Below are 10168 nucleotides of genomic sequence, written 5' to 3' on the forward strand. Positions count from 1 at the left end.
AGAGCTGGCAAAAGCTCAGACCATCCAGAAACTCCTTCGATATTCACAATAACACTGATGATAGTTCCAACTGTAGCCCGTATATTCCTGTCCGCTGCTCCCAGACAAGGCAACAACTCTGACTTGATGTATTTTTGGTTTTCTTGAACCATGGATGGATAAGCACCCCTCAAATTATTTTTCAGAAGTAATCCAGCAGCTTGGCGAACCTCTACGGACTTGCCCTGATCATCATCGTACAACAACACACCAGCTAAGAAACATATATTCAAGTAGAATGCATATAACCAAATCAAACAACAACAGCAATATAAAAACTCCAAGCTGGTCTTGCCTAGTAAAGTCTGCAATTAGAGAGCATGTAGATACAACTAGAACTAAAAGGAAATGAGACACAATTCACTATTCTCTACACAACTATTCACAAGTAAACTTCAACTCAATTGAATCACAAAGTTCATTCACGACATATACGATCAAAAGGAGATAAATCCATTAGGGCACAGGACACAGAAACTCATAATCTAGTCTGGAGAAACGAAAGCAATCCAATGGAAACGCAGGAGGAACAGCTAAGCTAAGCGACAAAGAGAATCCAAAGAGCAAATGAAAATTCAACGATCCGAACTCCGAAGAGTCGTCGTCTTCATCAACAAGTAGATTGAGTCAATACGGCGAATGAGACCAAAAAAAAATCAGAGGAAGCGAAGAGAGAGTAGAGAAAAGTGCTAAAAACCTCAGCGCGAACGAGGATGAAGACGAGATAGTTGTTGAAATCAGGGAACTGAGAGAAGTGTTGAAGCTGCTGCCAAATCTGAGACTTGTCGACGACGGAGGAAGGAGAAATCTGTTGTTCGAGAAGAGCGCAGATCTCGGCGAGACCGTCGTCTCGGGGTTGCCAGACCACCGCCGTCGCCGCCATGATTGTTGTGGCAAAAAGGTAAATTTGACTCGTGTGAGAGGGCAAAAGAATATGATTCTTTGGACAAAAAAAAAAGCGCACAGCAAAAGTTTAGAAAAAAGACAAGTGACGAAGACGAAGACGAAGAAGAAGAGAATGAGAAGGGAACGCTACTAAGTTGGGTTTTGTTGGGTTTTATTTGTTCTCTTAAAAGTTTCTCTTATGGGCTTTTTTTTTTTTAGTTTGTCTATTTTTTTTCTTTGCAAAATAACTTCTTCTTTTTTTTGCAGATTTTGTTTTAATTATATTCAAACTCTTTGAAAAATAAATATTTTTTTTCTTTTTTTGTTAAATTGAAAAAGAAATATTTAAATAGGTTTAACAATACTAAATATAGCTTTGGAACTGAAGAACGAAGTTCTCTTTATATCACTATCCCTAAAACCAAAGTTATCGATGTCCAGATTCAGTAGAGAACTCCGTTAATGCTTGCCTATGTTTGATTGTTACTTGGAGTTATTTCTTGTACATAAGCGCCTATGTTTCTCTATAAAGTGTGATGTCAGTAAACGAAGAACAAAGAGAGATACTATATATCTAGTATATCTTTGAGGTAGAATGAGAAAATTAAAATATCCTGACTCTTTAAAAAAATTAAAGGAATTCTAATGAAAGTAGAACAATATGCTACATGTACTATATTTAAAAACTAGAAAAAAATCAAACGCGTTGCGTGGATAAACGTAATAAATTATACAATATTTTCTAGTTAATATATTAAAATATACTTAGTTGTTTTAAAATAAATTTAATTATTATTATAAATATTATAATTATCAAAGTTCAAATTATTTACTATTTATTCTATCATTGAATATTATAGTAAGAATTTTATAAATACGACAAAAATTAATTAATTAATTTGATTGATTCATCTTAGTCATTATTTTGACTTTTATACTATATAGTTAAAGAATCATCATAAAGTTTCCATTCGAAATGTGGAATTAACAATGTTAGTCATTTCAAATTTTCATTTTCCCGTGCGTTGCTGCACGGGCCGACATCCTAGTATTTATTAACATCATTATAAAAAACGAAATCATCATTTACTAACCATTTTTTATAAATGAAAACTAACATAATTTTGTTTAATTGTAAAATCTAAACTCTAACCATTTTTTTAAACCTAACAGATATATAATTTCGTTTAATTGCAAAATCTAAACTATAACCACTTTTCTAAGCCTAAACAAACATATAATTTTTAAAATATTGTAAAATTTAAACCTTAATCTTCTTTTTTTTTTGTCAACCACACATTAAATTAGAAAATAACTCATAGATTGGTTGCCCAAACCCTAATCTTCTTTTAGAAACTCAAACCAAAATATTATTTTTGGTTGGGTATGAATTAGCACTACATGTTTGTCTAGGTAAAAAAACCCTTTAAAATTACATGGGTTAGAAATTACCCTTTTCCTTTGGATGTAAAGTTATGTTGCATAAAGAGTTTTAATTAACTCGATACAAAAAGGTCAATTGTCATACATACCACTAAAATAAGTTTTTATTCTAAAAATACTAGTTTTTTCTCAAAAATACCATTAAAATGTATTTTTCCAAAAATACCACATAATTAAACTTGTTAGGAATTAGTGAACCAAGAATGAGACCAAATTCAAAAGAAGCTTGGTGGAAAAGTAGTGTCAGCTCAAGTGATGACTCACGTTCAGGACCACAAGCTGCAACAACCCGATTTTGCCGCCGAGCGTGTAAAAAGCAAAAACAAAAGAGGAATTCGTCTTATTTGCCCCCTGCAAAGAAACCGAGTGATGTCACTACAATAACGCCAAGAAAGAGGCAACTTGTAGAAGCGGCTAGAAGGGGAACTAGGGTTATTGAGCAAGCATCTATTTAAGCAAGTGTATGTATGAGAGAGAGAGACGGTAGAGAAGAGAGAACATAAACAAAGGGTAAACTTGTGTCTTATGTTCTTGGGGAAAACAGAGAGAGACTAGAGAGATTGAATCGAGTGAGCTTGTAAGGGTTCAGTGGGTGAGAGATCTCTTTGTAGTAACTCTGTGATTAGTGGATTTCGGGAGTCAGATCCCGGCCCAGACGTAGCTTCCTCGTTAACGGAAGTGAACTGGGTAAACAATCGTTGGTGTGCTCTGTTTTTTTTCTGTTTCTTTTGGTTCTGATAGAGTCTTGGTTTGTGTTCGACAAAGAGGTCTTTAGTTTCATACACTTAGTTGAGTTAAAAGATCCTTGGGTTAAGCTTACACAAGCTAAAGTCATCGGCTTTAGCCTCGATTAAGCTTGTCAAATTGGTATCAGAGCGTTGGTTACGGTGTTTGATGGTTCTGTAAAGTCCGCTCAAACAAAGGAACCATGTCGTCGGCAAGGATTGAAGTGGAGAAGTTCGATGGAAGAGGAGACTACACGCTGTGGAAGGAGAAGCTGATGGCTCACTTGGATATTTTGGGTCTAACGGTGGCTCTCTCAGAAACTCAGGTTTCAGTCTCAAATCCAGAAGAAACTAAGGATGACGAAGGTGGAACCAAGGAAAAGGGAAAAGAAGCTAAGGAGTTTGACGAGCTTGTAGAAGAGAAGAAGAGAAAAGCAAGGAGCACCATAGTGTTGAGTGTTTCAGACCAAGTGTTGAGGAAGATCAAGAAAGAGAAGACTGCAGCTTCTATGATTAAATCTCTAGACAACTTGTACATGTCTAAAGCTCTTCCAAACCGCATCTATCTAAAGTAGAGGCTCTACGGGTTCAAAATGAATGAAAACATGTCTGTCGAAGGTAATATTGACAAGTTCCTTCATCTTATAGTTGATCTAGAGAATACTGGAGTATTAGTATCAGATGAGGATCAGGCTATACTTTTGCTTATGTCACTTCCTAGGCAGTTTGATCAGTTAAGAGATACTCTAAAATATAGTACTGGAAGAACTAGGTTAACGTTAGATGAGGTTCTTGCTGCTATATACTCTAAGGAACTAGAGTTTGGGTCAACTAAGAAGAGGTATCGGTAATATCAGGATCAAAACTACATCAAAGGTAAGAGGTATCGGTAATATCATGATCAGAAATGAGGATGGATCAACAGTTTTGCTCACACATGTGAGATACATTCCTTACATGGACCGAAACCTGCTATCTATGGGAACAATGGAAGAGCAAGGATGCAGTTTTGAATCCAAGAACGGTATCCTAAAGATAAAAGAAAGAGAACACACCATTTTGGTGGGAAAAGGCATGAGAAGCTTTATCTTCTTCAAGGAAGATCCAAAACTGGTCAGTCTCTCGCAGTTGAAAGATCACATGATGATACAGTCTTGTGGCATCGGATATTGGGCCACATAAGTCAGAAAAACATGGAGATCCTATCAAAGAAGGGCTTTCTCGACAAGAAAAGGATCTTAAACTTAACAATGTGTGAATATTGTATCTACGGGAAAGCAAAGAGAGTCAGCTTTGGCTTAGCTACACACGGTACTAAAGACAAGCTTGACTATGTACATTCGAATTTATGGGGAGCTCCATCAGTGCCACTGTCTTTGGGAAAGTGTCAGTACTTTATCACATTCATCGATGACTACTCGAGAAAGACATGGGTTTACTTCCTAAATCACAAGGACGAGGCATTTGGAAAATTTGTCGAATGGAGCACCTTGGTGGAGAATCAAGCAGGGAGGAAGATCAAGATCTTAAGGACTGACAACGGCCTAGAATTCTGCAACCACCTGTTTAATGAATTCTGTAAGGAGAAAGGCATAGAAAGGCACAAAACGTGTGCATACACGCCTCAGCAGAACGGTGTTGCAGAAAGGATGAATCGCACAATTATGGAGAAAGTAAGAAGCATGTTGAGTGATTCGGGAATGCCTAAAAGATTTTGGGCTGAGGCTACTAACACAACAGTGATCTTAATCAACAAAACACCCTCATCTGCACTAAACTTTGAGATTCCTGACAAGAAATGGACAGGTAATCTCCAGTTTACAGTTATTTGAAAAGATTCGGATGTGATGCTTTTGTTCATGCAGATGAAGGAAAGCTGGTACCTAGAGCAAAGAAAGGAGTCTTTCTAGGCTATCCAGAAGGTGTGAAAGGTTACAAGGTATGGCTACTGGAAGAAAAGAAAGTAGCAGTAAGCAGGAATGTGTTGTTTCAAGAAAATGCAGTCTACAAGGATTTGATGCAGGGAAATAAAGACTCTGAAGAAGAAACTTTGAGTGGCTCTCTATACATTGATCTTGAAGAGACTGGTGATATAATCTTAGGTGGAGATCCCCAAGGAGAGTCAGAATCCCTGGGAGATCACTCATCGGGTCAGAATGATCACCAAACAGAGGAGAGCACAGTTTTTGAAGATTCCGAACATGATTCACCTGAGAGTTATCTTCTGGTTCGAGATAGAGCAAGGAGACATATCACTGCTCCTAGGAGATTTGACGTGGAAGGCTATTTCGGTGAAGAAACCGATGATGAGGATGAATTTGTTGGAGAGGCTCTGGTCACCACAATTGATGGAGACACTGCAGAACCTGAAACTTATCAGGCAGCACTGAGAGATGCTGATTGGGAATTATGGAGAGGAGGAATGCTCAAAGAAATCGATTCATTATTAAAGAATCACACATGTACTGCAGTCATACCACCTAAAGGACAAAGAATCATCCGTTGCAAGTGGATTTTCACGCGTAAGCCTGGGATTCCTGAAGTTGAGAAGCCGAGATTGAAGGCAAGACTTGTGGCTAAAGGGTATGCACAAAGGGAAGGTATAGATTACACTGATGTTTTTGCACTAGTGGTGAAACATGTATCCATAAGGATCTTGTTAGCCATTGTCGTGGAAGAAAACTATGAGCTGGAGCAGTTAGACGTCAAGACCGCATTTCTCCATGGTGAATTAGAAGAGAAGATTTACATGGGGATTCCTGAAGGTTTTGAGGATCAGTTCCAGCCAGGACAAGTGTGTCTACTTAACAAGTCATTATACGGCCTGAAACACTCACCAAGAAAGTGGAACCAGAAATTCGACAGTTTTATGACTGAGATTGGTTTTGAGAAGAGTCCAAGAGACAATTGTGTTTACATCAAAACCCTTGAGGATGGTTCCAAGGTTTATTTGCTCATCTATGTTGATGACATGTTGGTGGCAGAAAAAGACATGAGAGTGTTCTCAAGTCTGAAACAGAACCTCAGTGAAAGGTTCGAGATGAAGGATTTGGGTGCAGCTAAGAAAATACTCGGTATGGAGATCATCAGAGACCGAGAAAGAGGAACACTGAAGCTCTCCCAAGAAGGTTATCTTGGAAAAGTTTTGGAACTGTACAAAATGGATCAAGCGAAGAAACAAGACACTCCTCTTGGAGTTCATCTAAAGATGCAGGCTGCTACTGAAGAGCAACTGCACAAAGACAAGGAGTACATGAAGACAGTTCCATATGCTAATGTCGTTGGGAGCATTATGTATGCTATGATTGGAACAAGGCCTGATTTGGCATATCCTGTTGGTGTCATTAGCAGATTCATGAGTAAACTGATCAAGGAACACTGGTTAGGACTGAATTGGGTTTTAAGATACATCAGGGGAACACAAAAGATGAAGCTGTGCTATCGAAAAGGGTCTGATTTTCTCATTAGAGGTTATTGTGACTCTGATCACGCAGGAGACGTTGATAGAAGGAGGTCTACTGGTGGCATGGTGTTCACCCTTGGTGGAAATACAATCAGTTGGAGGTCGCATTTACAGAAAGTGGTGGCTATGTCCTCCACTGAAGCCGAGTACATGTCTCTCAGTGAAACAGTAAGAGAGGCATTATGGCTTAAAGGTTTATTGAAGGACTTTGGCTATAATCAGAAAGCAGTGGAGATTTTCTGTGATTCACAAGGTGCCATAGCTCTTTCAAAGAACAATGTGCACCATGAAAGAACAAAGCACATTGATATAAAGGTCCACAAGATCAGAGATTGCATAGCAGATGGAGTTGTGGAGGTGACAAAGATATCTACGGATGTAAATCCTGCAGATATCTTCACCAAGGTCTTCCCCATTAGCAAGTTTTAAGCAGCCTTGAACTTGCTACGAGTGTAAACTGGGTAATCCTACTCAGGAACCGGGATGGAATCCAAGGACTAATCGTATCAGACTCTCTCTCTCATTAAAGTTAAAGTACAATTAACATGTTTTCTTATTGTTGTTCTTGATTCACTAGGTGGAGTTTTGTTAGGAATTAGTGAACCAAGAATGAGACAAAATTCAAAAGAAGCTTGGAGAACAAGTAGTGCCAGCTCAAGTGATGACTCACGTTCAGGACCACAAGCTGCAACAATCCGATTTTGCCGCCGAGCCTGTAAAAGCAAAAGCAAAAGCAAAAGAGGAATTCGTCTTATTTGCCCCCTGCAAAGAGACCAAGTGATGTCACTACAATAACGCCAAGGAAGAGATAACTCGTAGAAGCGGCTAGAAGGGGAACTAGGGTTATTGAGCAAGCATCTATTTAAGCAAGTGTATGTATGAGAGAGAGATAAGGTAGAGAAGAGAGAACATAAAAAAAGAGTAAACTTGTGGCTTATGTTCTTGGGGAAAACAGAGAGAGAATAGAGAGATTGAATCGAGTGAGCTTGTAAGGGTTCAGTGGGTGAGAGATCTCTTTGTAGTAAATTCTGTGATTAGTGGATTCCGGGTGAGACGTAGCTTCCTCGTTAACGGAAGTGAANGGAGACGTTGATAGAAGGAGGTCTACTGGTGGCATGGTGTTCACCCTTGGTGGAAATACAATCAGTTGGAGGTCGCATTTACAGAAAGTGGTGGCTATGTCCTCCACTGAAGCCGAGTACATGTCTCTCAGTGAAACAGTAAGAGAGGCATTATGGCTTAAAGGTTTATTGAAGGACTTTGGCTATAATCAGAAAGCAGTGGAGATTTTCTGTGATTCACAAGGTGCCATAGCTCTTTCAAAGAACAATGTGCACCATGAAAGAACAAAGCACATTGATATAAAGGTCCACAAGATCAGAGATTGCATAGCAGATGGAGTTGTGGAGGTGACAAAGATATCTACGGATGTAAATCCTGCAGATATCTTCACCAAGGTCTTCCCCATTAGCAAGTTTTAAGCAGCCTTGAACTTGCTACGAGTGTAAACTGGGTAATCCTACTCAGGAACCGGGATGGAATCCAAGGACTAATCGTATCAGACTCTCTCTCTCATTAAAGTTAAAGTACAATTAACATGTTTTCTTATTGTTGTTCTTGATTCACTAGGTGGAGTTTTGTTAGGAATTAGTGAACCAAGAATGAGACAAAATTCAAAAGAAGCTTGGAGAACAAGTAGTGCCAGCTCAAGTGATGACTCACGTTCAGGACCACAAGCTGCAACAACCTGATTTTGCCGCCGAGCCTGTAAAAGCAAAAGCAAAAGCAAAAGAGGAATTCGTCTTATTTGCCCCCTGCAAAGAGACCAAGTGATGTCACTACAATAACGCCAAGGAAGAGATAACTCGTAGAAGCGGCTAGAAGGGGAACTAGGGTTATTGAGCAAGCATCTATTTAAGCAAGTGTATGTATGAGAGAGAGATAAGGTAGAGAAGAGAGAACATAAAAAAAGAGTAAACTTGTGGCTTATGTTCTTGGGGAAAACAGAGAGAGAATAGAGAGATTGAATCGAGTGAGCTTGTAAGGGTTCAGTGGGTGAGAGATCTCTTTGTAGTAAATTCTGTGATTAGTGGATTCCGGGTGAGACGTAGCTTCCTCGTTAACGGAAGTGAACTGGGTAAACAATCGTTGGTGTGCTCTGTTTTTGTTCTGTTTCTTTTGGTTCCGATAGAGTCTTGGTTTATGTCCGACAAAGAGTTCTTTAGTTTCAGACACTTAGTTGAGTTAAAAGATCCTTGGGTTAAGCTTACACAAGCTAAAGTCATCGGCTTTAGCCTCGATTAAGCTTGTCAGAACTAAAAGTTCTAATACTAAAAACCAATTCCTAAATTCTAAATATTAAACCCTACCCCTAAAAACTATACGCTAAAACTAAATGTGTCAACCCAAACCTAAAAAAAAATTCTACATCCTTAAAACTCAATTTTTTGTGTTTAGTGGTAATTTTGGAAAAAAAACTTTTGTGGTATGTTTAGAAAAAAATAAATAAAATGTGGTATTTTTTTTTTTTAACTTTTTTAGTGGTATTTAAAGGAATTTCTAATACAAAAATATCATCGTAAATACTTAAAAAATCAAACAACCAACCATTGGATTATCAATCCAACCACTAATGCTCAAGCATGACGTATCAGTTTTTGAGGATTTTTGATAATTACAAAGACGTGTTACTCGGGATCTAAGTCTCTCTTGTTCGACAGCGATTAGCCTCACAAAAACCCAACTCGAACCTGCCTCCTTTTTTGCTATTTCTTCTTCCTCTTTTCCTCATCAGCGGAAAATCTTTGTTTCAAATAGATGAGAACTTATTTGACCTAAATCTGTTATAGTTCATTTTGTCACTACTAATAAAACAACTCTACCAACATCACTATTATCATCAAATTTACCTCATAGCTCTATTAGTGTGAGCCATTAGATTTATTTGACCTATATCTAACTGCCACATGTGATTATCATTTCATATCTTATATCTATTATCACTTTATCAGAAAAACAAATAAGTATAAGCTTTTGAATTTATTTAACCAAGTTCTAATTGTTATATTTGTAAAATGAAAGACTTAATGATTCTATTAGATGAGAATATTACATTATACAGTATATATATACAATACAGTAATTAGGGATTTAATATTTATTATTATAACCTTTACATATCTATATCTACTATACACCCCTCAAGATGGAGGGGCTGGAGTTACCCCAATCTTGTTGAATAGTTCGATGAAGGGAGGTCTTGGTAGTGGTTTGGTAAGTGCATCGGCTAACATATTATGTGTTGAGACATGAGACATGCGCAAGGCACCTGACTGTACTCGCTCTCTGATAAAGTGATAGTCAATGGCTATATGCTTCATCCGAGAATGAAAGACCGGATTAGCGCAAAGGTAAGTTGCGCCAATATTATCGTAGTAAACGACTGGGGCAGCTGGTAAGGTGACTGATGTTCATATATTTTACCTTGTTTTCCCTTAGTTTATTCACAACTTTTGCATCTTTTGCTATCCATTTAGGCCATTATTGTGTAGCTTTAGGACTAATCATGCATTAGAGTATAGTTGCATTGCATTTGCATCTTTTCATGCATAAA

Source organism: Camelina sativa, chromosome 1, assembly GCF_000633955.1.
Source record: "Camelina sativa cultivar DH55 chromosome 1, Cs, whole genome shotgun sequence".
Lineage (NCBI taxonomy): Eukaryota > Viridiplantae > Streptophyta > Magnoliopsida > Brassicales > Brassicaceae > Camelina > Camelina sativa.